This window comes from Psammomys obesus, unplaced genomic scaffold (assembly GCF_907164565.1).
Source record: "Psammomys obesus unplaced genomic scaffold, mPsaObe1.curated_primary_1811, whole genome shotgun sequence".
In the NCBI taxonomy this organism is placed as follows: domain Eukaryota; kingdom Metazoa; phylum Chordata; class Mammalia; order Rodentia; family Muridae; genus Psammomys; species Psammomys obesus.
The window spans coordinates 1,551,093-1,568,602 of record NW_026593947.1 but is presented as its reverse complement, the minus strand read 5'-3'; the positions used below and the strand labels follow the sequence as shown (position 1 = coordinate 1,568,602).

The 17,510-nt window shown below is 43.7% G+C and overlaps 1 protein-coding gene across 10 annotated transcripts in view; it reads left to right on the top strand.

Annotated features, from left to right (window-relative positions):
- Window positions 1-17,510, top strand: part of Pard3 (par-3 family cell polarity regulator) — a 416,186-nt gene that overhangs the window by 157,442 nt on the left and 241,234 nt on the right. The gene's annotated exons all lie outside the window — the stretch shown is intronic.

Below are 17,510 nucleotides of genomic sequence, written 5' to 3'. Positions count from 1 at the left end.
AGAGCGAGCTCTCGCACATGATTAGTAACTAGCTTCAGTAGTAAAAGGCACAGTGTGGTTCACAAGGCCAGATGAGAGACGGCTGCCACACAGATTGAGTTTAATCTCAGAGCAGTTTCTTCACACTTTTAAACTTTGGTGACCAACATAAGTGGTTCTGAAGATTAACCGGCCACGAATATGTGGAAACGATTTTTTAAAGGACCAGATGGTGGAGGAAGACAATCACAGGAGCACACGCGGGAGAAACGAGGCTAAAATAAGAACAGGTGCGACAGGTGCGAGGCCAGTGTGCACACGGAAGAGCAAAGCTGCTGTTTCAGTGCCTGGTGACAAATTAAACGGAGAAGAAAAAATAGAACCAGGGAGACATGTAGTGAAATTAAGAGAGATAAGAGAATCATTGACAATCAGAATTCCATGCTGAGCAAACACCAGGAAGTGTCTGCTCTGAAGTTCCTGGGTGAGGAGGTGACTGAGCAGAGGCTCTGTGCTGAGCAGCTGTGGAGAACCGGGTCAGAATAAGAACCGGCAGTGCAAGAGTCACCGGGAAACCGGTTCTTCTCGTCATGGTAGCATTTCAGACAGAATCGTTAACTTTACTTTTTAGAAACCAGGTGTGGCCCAAGGGTGGCCTCGAACTTCTAATCTTTCTGCTTCCACTTCCAGGATGCTCAGATTGTAAGAGTGAGCAACCATGCCTGACTTATGTGGCACCGGGAATTGAACTCACAACTTTGTACTGGCATTTTCTAGGCTGGCCTGGGCTATCTGTGAGATTGTCTTAATAGCAAATGAACCTTTTGGCTACAAGCTACTTTAATTCCAAACACTTTCATTTACAAGTGAAAAGCAGAAAACTCATTTACATCAAAGATAAAATGAATTACTCCAAATCCCAATGGGAGTGGGGACCCTTCACTGTTTGGAAGGAGGAAGCGCTCATGACTGCCGGAATGTTCTTCAGTACCCAGGAAATGGGACAAAGAACCAGGGAATGATTATAAAGCCCATAACTTTTTTTTTTTTTTTTTTTTAATTCAAACAATTCTGTGGTTGAAGCAGAGCAAGAACTGTCTCTACTCTCTGTTATAAATTACAGGAAACCACACAGGAACATTGAGAGTAAACGGTTTTGTGCCATCGCGTACTCTAACATGCAAGATCAAAGCAAGCGTGGGAAAGCTGGAGAAATTTGGTAGGAATGTAAAATGGCACAAACGCAGTGGAGAAGAGTCTGGCTGAAAGGAGAGAGGAGCAGAGGCAGTCTTTTTTACAGACTGAAGCATGGGCTTGGAAGCTTTACTTCAAAGTTAGAGTCTCGGTCTTTTAAACCCGAGAAACAATGTCATTAGGAGTTTTAGAGGGAAAATTAATTTCATTTATATTTTGAAAAGGAAACTGGTTTCATCAGCAGAGCTGGGAGCCCTGGGAGTTAGTTCCCTGCTGAGGCTTCCAGGCTCAAGCCAGGCTGGGAATATAAGGAAGGGGGTGGGGATTGCCGGCCTGGATGACGACCATGCCAGCAACTAGAGGTCATACAAATACAAGGAAGCACAAAGCTGCCTGACGGGGAAGAGACAGCCAGAGGCCCAACTTGTCCTAAGCTGTAAACTTGCTGCATTTGTTTCCCAAACCGGCTAAAATACTCTACGTAAATGCACCCAGTTTGCCATTTTATTTTTATTCAACTAGCTATTATTTCCCACAGTACTGGTGATTAATACTGAAAAAACAGTTCTCTTTTGTTCTCAAACTCCTGAGATGGGCAGTGAAGGACTGGAACTGATATTCCTTTGATGCAGAAATGGAGAGTTCTATAGTTGGGCAGAGTCGCCAACCCAGGGGTTGGTAACACAGTAAATGATATTTACTTTAACCTGGGTACCAGGAGAGAGGTGACCTAGAGTGACAGAGTCAAGACACAAAAACATTAGAACAGCCAGAGTTTGTCTGAAGAAGTGGTCTGGTGTGCTGAGGGGGCTTTTGGTTGGGGATTTCATTGGTCCTAACAGAGCTTAGCCCGCCTCCAGACAGAGAAGAGTACATTTGACATCAGGGCACTAGAGTCTGCGTGGTGTTGATGAGTATTCATTCACCACTAAATATGCTGAAAGGGTATTTGAGAACAGAGCATCAATAGGGAGAAGAACAGGCAGCGCAGATGAAAAATCATACTTAAGTCCAGGCTGGTGCAAAAGTGTGAAGAGAAAGAATAGCAGGATGGTTTGAAGGGCCTTGTCACAAAGCCACTGTGCATTTCCAAGGAGACATGGAAAACGGCTCACAACAATTTCAGTGGATCCGAAGGCAATGCCTGTGGCTCTGGACAGTGGGGGAGAAAACTGAGGATTCTAGAACCTGGACTGTTAAGAAATCGAGGTTAATGGTTTGTTTCGTTCTTAATGGCAGGGAAAATGGTTACCCGTTGCCTGCTGATGGTAAGGCGTCCAGCTCACTTGATAGCTCTATTTGTTAAAATTTTAAATTTAGAACACTGATTACTCACAATAATGGGTCAAATTCTATCATGTTTTATATTTGATTAGTTACTTCTGTACTCTCTCAAAGTCTCTTCTGTTTTCTCCTGACCTAAATGGTTTAGTGTTTCAAGAATCCAGCTTGTTATCTGTTTCTTCCAACAGATTATTGTGCCTAGAGAGGAAGTAACATTGGTCTTGGCTTTTATCCTCAGGGAACCTAACACTGAAATCAGTTCAAGCTAAGAAACTTTTGATGTTCGTTGGTTACAAAATGTGCTGTAAAGGGTAGCTCTGTGCCCTCATCGGGCTGTGGAATGACGTGAGGGAGGTGACCCTTAATCCCCATCTCCTCCTGGTACTCTCTTATTTGTGTTTAGGTAAAACACAGACATATCTTCAGGGAGCCAAGCCTCAGTCAGCTCTGTGGCTGGAGTGACCTCACTAGGGAACTTGCACTAGGTAAGAAGGTGGAGATGGGATGGAGCTTCCTGGTTCAGTTCCCCTGAGAGTATAAATTTAACAGGTTGTTAGCATTAGAACTTTAAATATAGTTTATAAACTAAAAGGCACTGCTGTGATTTTAAGGTAAACCGGGGTAGTTGATACATAATTTAAGTTGTCTTAGAAGTAAAGTTCCCATAAAGCCACCTTGAAATGATAACAACATGGCTTGTATGGGTCTTCCCTCCCCCAAAGAGTTCAGTTCTGCTATCTTTGTATGAATCATGGTTCCTCTATTTAGGATTATTTTCAGCTACTCACAATTATAAAAATTTCCACCTCTGTCTAGTTTGTTAAAATGGCGGATAAATGTTTTGCAGACTTGGCATGTGCAGCTGCTGCCTGAGGACATACGCGCAGCCGAGTTGAGCTAATTACCGTGCGTGTTGTTGACATGTGTACTGGTTTCCTTTCCTTTGTCCTGAAATCCTTTACATTTATTGTGTTCGCAGTTTCTAAGACTGGAATCCATCGTTGACTATGGCTGTGTTGTACAATAAATCTGTTCTCTTCTTCCTTCTGACTCCTTGGCATCCCCGTCTCTGCACACTTCCTCTTTTTTCCTTTTTTTATTTTTTTCACAATTTATTCATTATATATCTTAATTGAAGCCCCCTCCCTCAACTTCTCTCCCTCTCTCCTTCTTCCCCTCATCCCCTTTCCCTAGTCCACTGAAAGGGGAGTTCTCCTCCTCTACCATCTGCCTATAGCTTGCTAAGTCTCATCAGGGCTGCCTGGATCCTCTGCCTCCATGGCCTGGCAAGGCTGCATCATCAGGAGAGAGTGATTTGAGACCAGTCAACCAAACCAAGTTCATGAAAGAGGCAGCCCCTGGGCCCCTCACTCAGATATCACACTTTCTGATTCTTCTGAGTTCAGTGTTCTTGGATTGCACAACAGCTGAATTGATATGCCATTTTTGGCTGTGCGTGGCTTATTTCATCATGTCCTGTAGGTTCATGTTGCCAGTGACAGACTTCCATTAAAGACCAGGTACATTCTCTGTGTATCAATTTCTTCTGTTATTCATCTCTACCTGGGCACACATGTGGCTGCCAGAACCTCAGGAACTATCTCTCTCTGATTCTCTCCCTCTCTTTCTGATTCCCCTTTTCTCTCTCCTTGGATCTCTCTCTCTTTCTCCCCCTCCCCCTCTGATTCCCTTTTATAGTGTGGACATCCAGCAGTGGGGTTGCTAAACCATCACTTGTGGCTTTTATACTCTTTCCACCACCTCATCTGAACAGATGTATGAGCCTCGAGGGGTAGGCTTTGACGAAGATACTGCATTTAGAGAGCTGAGTGTTCGGAAGCCTCTCACTACACCATGTTCAGCTGTGGGTTTCAGTGTTAATTTTCATCAACTACAAAAAACTTCTTTGAAGGTGGATCAATGTGCTGATCAAAGGGTGTAGTAGTAACACATCATTAAGAATTGGTTTATTGCTATGTTCCTTTATCAGAATAATAGTAGTAGGTATTTCTGTAAGGCCTTGACCTGGTTTCATGTTATTGACGTAATTAAAATGTTGGGTATGGATTCTGTCTATCTCATGGGGTTGGTCTTAAAGCCAAGGAAGAAGTGGCCAGCTATTCCCATAACATTTGTGCTGCTGCTACACCAGCAGCTGGATCTTGCTGGTTTCTATTGTAGGTTACAGGATCATAGCCAGAAAAGATTATTATCCTGCGAATGATTTAGAAGGCCTTGTCTGAAAGGGGATTTGACATGTGTCGCTGAATTCCAATTTTAAGTCAAGGAAGATTGCACACAGAAATATTTGCCTAAACACGTGTTAACAAAGGAATGACCACATCAATTATTTAGTTTTGTAGTCTTAAACCTCTGCCTACCTCCCGAATTCCTTTCAATAAAGAAGCAGTTTTTCAAATGATAAGTAGAGGCAAAATGATAGATTCCCAAAGAGGAGAAGGAATGTCCAAGGACAACCAACGAGGTGAGAGCAGCCGGTCGGCACATCTGCTTCCGGGGACTACCAGAAAGAAAGGGTAAGAATTTGGGCTTTGAAGAAAAAGAGTATTTGGTAAAGATTTCTCACTTTATTGAAAAGGGCAGCTCAGACTCTTGCACGGCTCATCTGCATATTGGCGTGATGCTGACTTCCCAGGGAAGCTGGGAAGGAAACTTTTGACAGTCTTCTGGGGTGCCCAGACCTTTTTCTTTGTTTCCAGGACATGGTTACATATGTCCAAGCTAGGAGGGACAACCATATTGTGCTCCCTACTCCTTTAAAATAATCGTCTTGTCTTGTATTCTAAATCGTTTTCACTTGTAAAAGTCTTTTCTTTCCGATAGATGCATCGCATGTCAATCCCTTTCCTGTTGCTCATAGCCCCGCTTAGCTAGCATGATAACCTGGCAAACTATCGGAAATCACACCCTCTTCTCTTCTAGCTGAACATTTGCAGGTAAAGATTTCCAGAGTAAAACAGTTTGGTCCTTGCTTTTGTGACCTAAATACATTTTTCAAAGCTTTTAAAATCATACCTGCTGTATTTTATGTTTCTTAGTTGTCCCGTGTATTTTATTTAATCATTTCCTATTAAAAGTTGCAATGAGGTTCTTTTCTGAAGATCTCTTCTGGGACATACCAATAAGAAATTATATATATGAGCTAAAGATTGTTTGGTCCAGGTAGGAATTACAAATTTGGACTTAATTACACCCCTAGGGGATAGCCTGGGGAAACTGAAAGCAGCAACATAATTGGATCAGTTGTGTAATCAAAAGCAAATGATCTGGCTATGGAATAATAAGGTGAGTTTCCAGCCTCAAGACTTCTCAGATGTAAGACATTTTGGGGATACATGAGTTTGGTGAGTTGGACCTTCTGGATGCCCTGTCTTGAGCAATGCTGTCGCCCAGACTCCAGCTCTTGGTGTGGCGATGGCTCCTCTGACGCAGACACTACGGCTCCAGTTGAGGGACCGTGTCAGCAGGGGACAGCTCTGGGTCCTAGCCTAATGGAGAGGAGAGGATTAAAGGCATGAACTTATTTTTGGTTTTATGTTATTTTGTTGGTGGGGATTAATACTCAAGGCTAAGAGAATGCTTAGGTTAGTGTCTAACCGCTGAGCTACAGCCTCAGATCAACTGCTTTGAAAAAGAATGACCATTTAATAGCAACACTTTCATCTTATACAAAATGAAAATATAAATTGGTGTGATCTTCATTATACCTAAAGAAGTAATATTACAGATTTATCAAGATTCATAAGAAAAATATAAATTCAATATTAACAAGATAAACAGAATCATCTGTAAAGGGTATTCATTACGACCCTTTCACAAGTGTGGTTGTGTGTAGTCTTTGGGAAATGTCCAGGGCCTTTCAGAGCTCTTGCCTCCCTGGGGTTGGAATGTGGATTTTTAGCCCCACTCTGTGGGGCTAAGCTTTACCCCAGCAGAAGATACAGGCTTTCTTTTTTGTTTTCGAGACAAGGTTTCTCTGTGTAGCCTTGGCTGTCCTAGACTCACTTTGTAGACTAGGCTGGCTTTGAACTCATAGAGATCCGCCTACCTCTGCTTCCCCAAGTTCTGGGACTAAAGGCATATGCCACCATGCATGGCTGAGAAGACCTGCTTTTCAGCAGTTGCCCGGCATGATTATGGAGTCTGCAAATTTCCAAGACCTCTTGGAACTGGAATACACCCCTGAGCCTCGGCTATTTGTGTAAATTGCTTTCTGTGCTGGCAAGCTTGAGAACCAAAAACAATTCAGTTCAGAGACTGGGAGAGACCCGTGCCTCGTTTTCCAGAGTAAGCAAAACAGGTTCCCTCTTACTCAGCCATTGATTCTATTTTGGTTCCAACCATGCTAGGGAGAGCAGTCTTCTTTTCCTGTCCAGTCATTTAAGTGTTGATATCTTATCCAGAAACAGCTTTATATGCTTGTCTAGAATAACATTTGGCCAGCCGAATGGATAACCTATCGAACAAATGGTGAACACAGAGAGCCAAACCTTCTGTTCTCCGGTATACAAATGTGTGGGAGGTGCAGTTCACGATGAAGCTGGTAGGTGGCCCCTTCTAGGATGTGACTTGTCTCTGAATAACTAGAAAGGCTGTCCTAATTTGCATCTGGAGTGTCCCCAAAGGCTTTACAGGTTTGGCCCCAAAGTAGGTGCTGTTGTGTGGGAGCGAGGAGGTAGCTCGTAGAAGAAAGAATTGAGCACCTTTGTATGGAGTGGATGGTGGGGTCCAGGCGCACCTCGTGGCCACCCCGGCGTGAGCATCTTCCCATTCTGTTCCATGCCACGATGCCTCAAAAGCCACAGCCTGCTTGCTGCCAAGCAATTCCCCATCGCCAGTGCTCTGTTCGGCTGATTGTGTCAGGCTTCTTGTCCCCATGAAGAAAGCCTCCCTGACACAAATGTTCATTTAAAATCCTTTAGTCACTGTGTCCCATGCCCTGTGACTGGCCTGGGGTAGCGTGCTTCCCAAATGTGCAGAGCCCAAGGCTTACCCTCAGCACCACACAGGAAAGGAAACGTGTCCTTCAGTAAGTTGATTGATGGCTGCCTATTATGATAAACTTGAAGTTATCGGAGTTATCTAATTACCGTAAAGTTTAATAATGGTTTTAATAAAGGTTTCTATTAGAAAACATTCTCTTGCTAATCTGTAAACAAAAAGTGTATATGATTTCAAACCCTCTATGTAAATGACAAAATATATTGGGAAAGAAAGGCTACATCTCTTCATAGTAATAATAAAAATCACATCTGAACTGTATGTCGCCACCTTGGACAGCTTGATGTGTATGTTAATTGCTGTGACTAAACTTTGTTCCAATTAAGTTAGAGGGCGTTCATGTGTTGTAGTTCTCACGTCTAGAGGGCAGCTTTAGCTTACTTGGCAACTAAGGGTTACAAGGCGATGTTCTCAGAACCTAATGTTACTTCCTGTAACCCTCATGGAAGCTCAACGAGGCAACACTGTTACTGTATTTATAAAGGAGTAAAGTGAGGAAGCTGGCGAGATGGCTCAGAGCTTAAGAGTACTGACTGCTCTTCCAGAGGACCCGGGGTTCAGTTCCCAGCACCCACATGGCAGCTCACAACTGTCCGTAACTCCAAGAGTTGACACCCTCACACAGACACACGCAGGCCAAACACCAGTGCACCTAAAATAAGAGTGAAGCGAGGCACAGACCGTTCTGCATGTACAAACATGCTTGCATCCCCCGTGACGACAAACACGACACAGTATTTTATTATGCTTAGCTTGACGGTCGTATCATAGTCTGGGAATTATGAACCATGCCGACATGGAAGCCTTATTAATATTAAACTTTTGAAAACACACTTTAAGTCTTCAAACCAGTCATTGCTCTACTCCTTGTGATGAACACAAAAAGTTTTATTTTATTGGAAATAACATAATTCTGTGATTTTTTTTTTTTTTTCCCTGGGAACTCTTTGCACTAGCTTTTGTTTCATTGAGTACAACTAGAACATTGAGAGGAGTGGCTCATTTTACTTGTATTTTCATCTCCTCCTTCATCTCCCTTTACTATTTCAGTGTAAGTTAGTGAGTACCCTTCACTGAAATTCTAATAACTCAGTGCACATTGCTTTGGGTCTTTGCAGGAGGATTTTGATAGGAGACCTGAGCATGGCTCTTTGTTGGTTGACTAACAATCTGAATTAGTGAAATGTAGGACTTCTGGAAGGAAGTGAAGTTGTGTTGTGTGTGTTTTCATGACAAGCCCTTCTTAATTAGTAACAAATAGAGTATGCTTGTGATCAAGAAATGACTGTTCAAATTGCATCTCCCACAGGAAGCCCTGTGGCTTCTTCCATTCTTGCTCTTTTTGTCTTCAGCTGTAATTTCTCTGAAAATGCATCTATAATTTTACTTTCTATTACTATGATAAAACACCTTGGCTGAGGCTTTTATTTTAAATTTTTATTTGTCTTCACAATTTATTCATTATATATCCCGATTGAAGCCCCCTCCCTCAATTTCCCCAACAATTTATTCATCATATATCCAGATTGAAGCCCCCTCCCTCAATTTCCCCAGTTCCTCCCTTTTCCCCCATCCCCTTCTCCTAGTCCACTGAAAGGGGGAGTTCTCCACTATTGCCATCTGCCTATAACTTAAGTCTCATCAGGATTGCCTGGATCCTCTTCCTAGGTGGCCTGGCAGGCTGCATCATCAGGAGTAAGTGATTATGCTAACCAACATGGAAGACCCTAGGGAGGTTGCTTAAATCGAATTCAGAATGGCAAAGAGGAGAGAAACCAGAAGCGGTGGAAGAGAGGAAACCGGCTGGGATCCTACTGTAGAGGGTCTTCTGAAAATGATTCACCCAACAGGGGATTGAAGCAGATGCTAAGACTCACAGCCAAACTTTGGGCAGAGAAGAGGGAGTCTTATGGAGAAAGAAAGGGGTAGGAATATAGGGACGTGGAGGGGACAGGAGCCCTACAAGGAGACCAGCAAAACTTAGATCTGAACCGAGAGGGTCCTGCAGAGACCGATGCAGCAGCAGAGGACCTAGACATCCTGCTCAGATGTGGCCAATTTGGCAGCTCAGTCTCCATGTGGATCTCTGAGAGGGGACCAGGAGCTGCCTCTATCATGAACTCGGTTGACTGCTCTTTGATCACTCATTCCTGATAAGGCTGAGGCTACTTTTAGAAGGCTTATTTGGGCTTGTGGTTCCAGGGCGATAAGAGTCCATCGCCGTCATGCAGGGACCTTTGGCAGCAGGCAGCATGGGAGGCTGAGAGCTCACGTTTTGAAGCACAAGCAGGAAGCAGCTGGGAAGTGTGAGGGATCCTTCTGTCTGTCCCACTTCACATCAGGCCTTGGTCTCCTGTCTCCTTCAGCACAAGCCTTGAAGCAGCCTGGAAGTTCCTGGTGCTGTTTCTCGCTTCAAACTGTAAGTTTTCTATTTCTTCTGCCTCACTTGCTCTTCTGCATTGCAGACTGGCACAAAAAGGATTGATAATGACATAACAGCGTCAGTATCAGTCTGTTTTGAAGTCTCCTACACCAAAATCGGCAGGTTCTTGGGAGCAGAGCAGAAAGCGGCCACAGCCAGTCCTTCTAAAATCCCAGGAGCCTGGGCTCCACCTGGCGCTCAGCACCTCTCCTCAGCACCTCTCTCGCAAGCTCTGACAAGAATGGCCTGTTAAATCCCGCTTACAGCATTCAGCCGCTTTGCTTGCCCAAATTCCCAGTCTTCCACATTTCTAAAAAGGAAAAGGAAAAGGGGGTGGGGGAGGAGGAGGAAGAGGAGGAGAAAGTGGGGGAGGAGCTGGCGTGCTGAGTTTGTCACAGCTGTAGCTCCCTCCCTTGTACTAACTTCTGTCTGGGAATCTCGTTCAGCCCACCCGTGCCTCACGCTAAGACAGCGGTGCCGGGAACAGGCTCCCATGCCCTGCTTGCTTTCTAAGTGTTGGATTCTTAGAAAAGTTGCCTTCCACAGAAACTGCGGTGCGGCAGTATCTGTGCATACAGAGATTTGTAAAGCTATTGTGGGCTTTAAATAAATTCTCAGTTTCTAAAAGATTTGTATTTGTTCTGAGAATACACATGCTATGAGACAAAGTCCACTGCACTTCTCCCATCATGCCCAGGGACATTCCTGGATACCCCTGCTGATCATTATTTGTGTGCTTTAAAGTGAAATCCCTCAAAGATAGTTTATTAACTCTTTTATATAAGTCAATTTATTATATGTACAGAAATTAATTTTTTTCATCATACCCCCCCCAAATCATCACTAGCATTGGCCAGTCTTCTTGGGTTACATTTGTTCCTTGACAGCTCTGGGTCACATTCCACAAGTAAAATCTGGTGCGAAAGCACGGTGAATGGACGACCTTAGATGCAGTTTTCAAACCACAGCTCTGCCTCTGCGAAGAGGGAGTAGTCCTAAGCCCAATTTTCCCTCAGAAGAATTCCTCACTTGCTGTGAGGAGTAACTAGCTTAGAAACGTCTGTGGGTTTTGGAGCTCTTCCTGAAGGTTGAGAGAACGGGTTCTCTATCTTTCCCAACTACTTTATTTTGCACACAGTGATTTGCATGATTTCATCACTGCCTGATTATGGTGGACACAGGAATGTGTTGTTTCCTCTGTTCAGACTAAGGAAGCAGGATTTAGGGATGAGGATGCCGACCACCATTTGGGTGTAGTGAGTTGAACAGGGCACAGCAGGAGCAGGATTGCTCACCCAGGCTCGCTGTTCGTGTGTGCCACGGCATAGTGGGGGCAAATTCATATAGAGTGCGCAGAAAACTTCATGAAACTTGTCAGCAACAGCTCAGCCTGCCAGATCAGGAGCGTGCCACGTGGGTCTGCAGGCCAGCCCCGCTGTGTAAAGACACTGTGCTAGTTAGTGTGAAGGGCTGAGCTAAGGATTGTGTGGACACCGAGACACGTCATTTACATGCTTTAACATGTAAAAGAGCATTACCTAGGGCTGCCAAGTCATCACTGAGTGTTAGCAGCCCAATGTATGTGTAGATTATATATGTAAGACTTTTGGCACTGGCGTTAAAACGTGTTTTCAAATTTTGAAGGTTTTGTTCTCATTAGCACCAATAGTTCCTTAGGATTTTGTTACTGATTTAAATATTGTTATTAAAGTTTTATAATATTTAGCATGTGCATCCCTGTGGGCACACACATGAACAGCGTGCGGGAGTCTATCTACCGATGTGGGTTACAGGCATCAAGCTCAGCTTGCGGGCCTTGGCTTCCGTCTATGCCTACCGAGCTCTCTTACCAGCCCTCTGGTTCATTTCAGTTTTCATCTTTCTTTAGCCTCAGTACAACTTTTAAAGGTTATTTATTTACTTGAGACATGATGTCATATATACTGGGTCAGCCTCAAATTTGCAGTACAGTAGAGTAAAAACGTTTTAAGGCAAGGGAAATTTGACATTTTGGAATGAAAATCTACACACCAAATAAGGTTGCTATGTGTATCTTGCTCCCTCCAACAAAACATTCATAACGTGTATTTGTTTTTATTTTTCTTTCTTCATTGTATGTTTTTAAATTTTCTTTATTTCTCTTTTCTGTTTTCTCTTTTTTCTTTTCTTTTTGAGAAAGGTTCTCACTGAGTAGCCCAGGCTGGCCTGGAATTTGGAATTCACTGTGCTCCTTGTTCCTCTTCCTTCTGAGTGCTGGGATACAGGTGTGTGTCGCTGTGCCCAGCAAACATTTTTAAGCATCACGTCAATGAAAATTGAGGTGCTTCTGATAGAAGAAAAATTTATGTACGTTACAAAATGCATAGCTTTCAGCTGTCCGTACCTCATCGTAGTTATCACCAGTGTTAGAGTTAACTCTGTCCTACAGTTAGCTTAGTTCCCATAGAAGTTTGTTTGACAGGTGACTTAACCTGTCTGGAGAGTGTTTGAATTAGATTTATTTGTTGTTAGATTTTTGTTTTGTATATTGAAAAATACTTATCCAAACCAATGAGGGGCCAGGTGCCCCTCCTCCACATAATAGAACTACAGATGAAAAGGAAGCCATTTAGGTAGATACTAGTAAAATTCAGAAACTTAGGATGAAAAGTATTCCATTAAATTAGAAATTATAAAAGAAGTGAATGAATTTTTTGGTTCATATGACCTAAATTAAATGAAATTTTTTCCTGCTGCTCCCTCTCCTCTCCTCCCCTCCCCACCCCTATGCTCCTGACCCTGGTGTAGCTCAGGTTGGCCTCAAACTTACAATCTTTCTCTCTCTGCTTTCTGAATGATAGTGTGTGGAAGCCCCATTGCCTGGCTAGCTTTTGCTGTTGCTGTGTGTCTCCCCTCCCCGTTCTGTAACTGTCATGGACTGCAGTGGCCATGGGCTTGGCCAGTATGGCCCACCTTCTTGCTTTCTCTCTTTGGGAGGCTGATATAATCTTATCATGCTCCTGTGAAGTTCCTCAGTCCACACATGTTTTCTCTCCTTTGGTGAGAAGCTGCTTTCCTCCAGGGCACTGGCCGGCTAATGAAGTAGCTGCCTCAGCACAAACACCTTCTGAAATCCTCTGCACAATTCTCAGAGGACTTGAAAGCCAAGTCCCTCTAGAACTATCTACCAAATGTAATTTAAAAAGTAGTTTCATTCTTTCTACATCCAAATATTTCACTTAAGATACCATAATTTAAGTGATACTCCTTTCATTGGATCTGTCAAGTTCTTCATTGTCAAAAGTGTGAGAAAAAAAACATCTAATAGATAATTTTTGTAGTAGACTTATTTAAATTTTTGTATTCTGTTAATAAGAGCATTTCAGAGAATGTGTTATAAATCTGAGGAGTAAAGTCAAGGTCAACCGTTTTCTCTTTACATTTTAAGTATAAAAAGCAATGATAAGAAAATAGAAAATATACTGGGAGAAATGCAATTCAGAATGTAATAAGGTGATATTTTAAATGATTAATTTTTACAACTGTTGTCTTTTATTTTGGAGTAGCACACATAGAAACACAGGTGGATGGCTGCCTGGGCTTGCAGGGGCGGTCAAACAGAGGGCGTGCTGCTGTTCCTGTCCTGTAGTGCCTTCTACTCTACGTATATCCACAGGGAAATATGACAGCGGGAGTCATGTCCTGCCTTTTCTAATTTCTCTCATTTATCTTACTGTGCCATCCACCTAACTTTTTGATCTTTAAAAAGTTTATTCTACAAAGACCAGAAGATATTTAGCATGCAAATACAGAGCATCTGGAACCATTAAAAAAGAATCTCCAAATTTAGATGATAGGTAGACAAGTGTAAGTTTCCTTACTGCATGGCTTTCATGAGTGCTTTCATTGCCCGAAGATGAATCGTCTAGAGGTGCTTGAGTTCAAACTCCACAGCTATGAGCCTTTGTCTTGTTAGCATCATGGGAGAGAGTCTGAACATTGCTGTCTTGCAGGAAGCTGGGCAGTTAGCATCACACAGCGTTTTTACCTTCTTTGGATTACCTGAACCAGAAGTCCTCACTCTGCCTTGTGTATCAAATGTTCATTGTTTTCTTTGTTGAAAGACTAAGACTGATTAAATTCAACCAAAACAAACAACAAAGCTTGTAGAGCCTGGAAAAATTCCAGAGGGAGAGTTTAGAATGCAGCCAGTTAGGAGAGTTATTTTCATAACCAGAAAGACAAAGAGAAATAAGATCCAGAGATTGCCTGATGAAGCGAATCTACTTTGGCTTACTTGGAAAGAACCTGGCAGCCTTCCGCTTGGGACTGGATGAGGCTCAGTTGGTTAGTCATAGAGTACAGTGTAGGGTTAGGTTGTAAGGTACACTAAGCTAGGTTGACGCTCACTTTACGTGATGGCTGCTCTGGCCAAACTTATTTTCTGTCCTCACTGAAATCAAGCATCTCATTCTTTACTGCCCTTTGGCTATTTTGACACTTTCATGCTGCTGTAACCTCTTCCTCCTCCTTCAAAAATAGAGTGAATAGAAAGTTAATAAAATTGATTCCCCTTTTTGAGTGAGAGTTTGGGGATTTACTTTGTTCTGGAAACATGAAAAAAATGGTTCAGTAGAGTTTTTGTCATGTGTTATCTCTGAGGCGTAAACTACGGCTGGACTTACATAAAGTATCTAAGCAGATAGCTGCTGAAATACCTGCTTATTCTGAGGCTCTGGAAATTGGAAGTCATTTACTCCATCAGTCTGTCAAATCGCCACCCAGGGAACCGACCCTTGAGGAGTGCACACTAGGAGAATGCAGCTAGACATCCCCCAGGGGCCAGGCATGGGCTCCTTGCCTTCCGTCTTCAAAACAAGACTAGTGTCAGGTGGCCTCTTGGAGCCTGGAGGGACTAGCTGGATCTAAAATGCTCTCATCCCTGGCACGCGTGTCACACACTGCACTCAGAATTAAAGGAAACAATGTGGAAAAGCTCAGGACGAGGAGCCCCTGTCTGCCAAGCCCCCCAGCATTGCAGACTCTCTCCCAGACGCCTGCCCTGAAGTCCTTGCTGCACAGGATACGTTAATGTCCCCCGTTTCCTGGAATCTGTTGATGCCCTGAAATGGAAAATTGGAAAGCTGCAAGTCTTAGGCTGCTTTTTCTTTCTCGCTCCCCTCCTCTGAGTCCAGTTCAGAGCTGCGGTGGAGCACAGGGGTGGAGTGTGTTTTTCGTCCTGTCCCTGTGCCCCTGGTCCTCTCTCCCACCCTCAGGTCAGTCGGCACTGCCACACTGCAGGGCAGGCTATGAACTGGCTTCAGCAACTGGGAGTCTTCATAAATTGCTTCTCTTACATGCTTTTTTGAAGTTAATTTCTTTTACTTAAAAAATGTTAATTTTGTGAATATGACTCTTCCAACTCCCGTTCTCCATTATAGCGGCCCTCAACCTTCCTAATGTTGTGACCCTTTAATACAGTCCCTCATTTTGTGGTTACCCCAGCCATGAAATTACTTTTGTTGCTACTTCATAGCTATGGTTTTGCTACTGTTCTGAATCATAATGTAAACATCTGACGTGCAGATGGTCTTAGGTGACCTCTGGGAAAGTGCCGTTCAGCGCCCCAGCTTGAGAACCACTGCTCTATTGGAATTGTTAAAGTGCCTGCTTTTCTCCAAGTTATTTTTAAAAACTAGAACAATTGCTATCCGTCTTTCCTTGTGGCAATGGGCTTCCAGCCAGTGTGAACTGGCTTCGCCTTCCCTGAGTTGTCCCCTCACCTCCATCTGAGCCTTAGAGCTCTGCCTTTTGTTTTAGTTTCCGGGGCTTTGCCAGAGTGCAGTTGTAACTAAGTGTGCAAGGATAGGTCAACAAAGAGTGAATTCCTTACATGTCTGCAAACACACTCTTTACACGTGCACGCTTGGCTTTCATTCCGGTGCTCAACTGCAGGGGTGTGTGCGCGCCGAGGGTGCTGTGGCAATGGTGGTCCAGTGGTATCTCCTCGTCGCTGTGCAGCCTTGCTTTGAGGGTGTCTGCGCTGTGCACAGCCCTGATCACAGGCAGCGCCTCCCTCTGTAGTCACAGTGACCTTGCCTAATGTTCTCAGTTTTCTGCTTTCCAGTGTCCGCTCTTGTTGATACCTTGCAAAAGCTCCTGCCTGGGAACTCCTATGTGGAAGGAGCAAACTGGCTTTGACCTTATGATTGTTGCTTTTTTTTCTTCTTCTTTCTGTCTTTGACTAGCTCTGCATCTTCGGGCAGTTACGGTATTTATAGGGTCACCTGCAAACGATGGAGGAGCAAAGATCACAGCTGCCTCAGTTCCTTTCACTGGAACACATGGGGTGTCATAACTGTATATAGTCATAACCACAGTTTCCGGCGTTTAATTTCTCTTTGAATATCTCCTGAACCAGTAATCCAGTGTTCTTTATCCATCTGATGCTGTATGTTCATGTTTGTTTGCTTTCTCTCATCCCAGAGGCAATTCACAGTGAAAACCCTTTGTTCAGCAAAACACAGTAAACATCAGGTGTGATGCGAGTTCCCCAAGTGTGGATTTTTCACGTAATTGAATGGGCAGTATGTTTGTATTAAGCGATTTTGCAAGGCATGCAGCATGAGAAAGGGTGAACTGAGAACAGTAGGCAAACACACCGTTATTTCATGATGCGCGAAGGGCTGGAGAGATGGCCTAGTGGTGAGGAGCACTTGCTGCTCATGAGGGGACCAGGATTCAGTGCCCAGCACCCACACGGATGCACACAGCCACCTGGCACTTTAATGTCAAGATACCGAATGTCGTCTTCTGGCCTCCATGGATTCCTACACACATGATACACATAAACCCATGCGAGCACACACCCGTATATTCAAAATAAATAAAACTTTAATGTGTCATATTGGTATATAACAACACTGAAATATTTGTCAAGGTGTATTTCCTGCATCAAGTTTGTGTGTGTGTGTGTGCACGTTTTAAGATTTATTTTCGTTATTTTAATTACTTGCCTATTTCAGCATTTCTGCATGGGAATGTACATGAAAGTAGGTATCTGCTGTAGCCAGAGGCTTCATATCTCCTGTGGATGGAATTATGGGTGGTTGTCTCGCCAGTAGATGTGTTCCAGAGAAGAGTGTTACTCTTTCATCCTCCCCCCCTTTTTTTTTCAGAAGACATAGAGACAAAGCAGGTAGTCATCATACCTCCCTTAGCCTCCCCCTCGGGTGTCTCAACACCTCCAGCTGAGCTTTCTACCTCTGCATTCGTAAATAAAAGGGAGGGGTGCTCTGCCCTCTCACCTGGAAGTCTCTTGCTAGCATCTAGCTTAAGTTAATCTGGTCGTCCTTGTACATTGATTGTGCAAGAGCTGGAGTTCATTTTCATGGCTACAGCGGGGTGCAGTCTTTAGTTTTGCTGACAGTGATTGTGTGCACACAGCTGTTAAAAAGTAGGAGACAAAATAAGGCATGTAGTAGGTGACACAGACCCGTGCGGAAGATTAGAGATGCTTAGCTGTAGCTCCGTCTATGGCTGAGCAAAGTCTCCTGAGTGACCCAAACTTCATACCTGTAGAGGTTTGTTGATGCTGCCACTGTTTTGTTTTTCCTGTGCATGGGAGCCA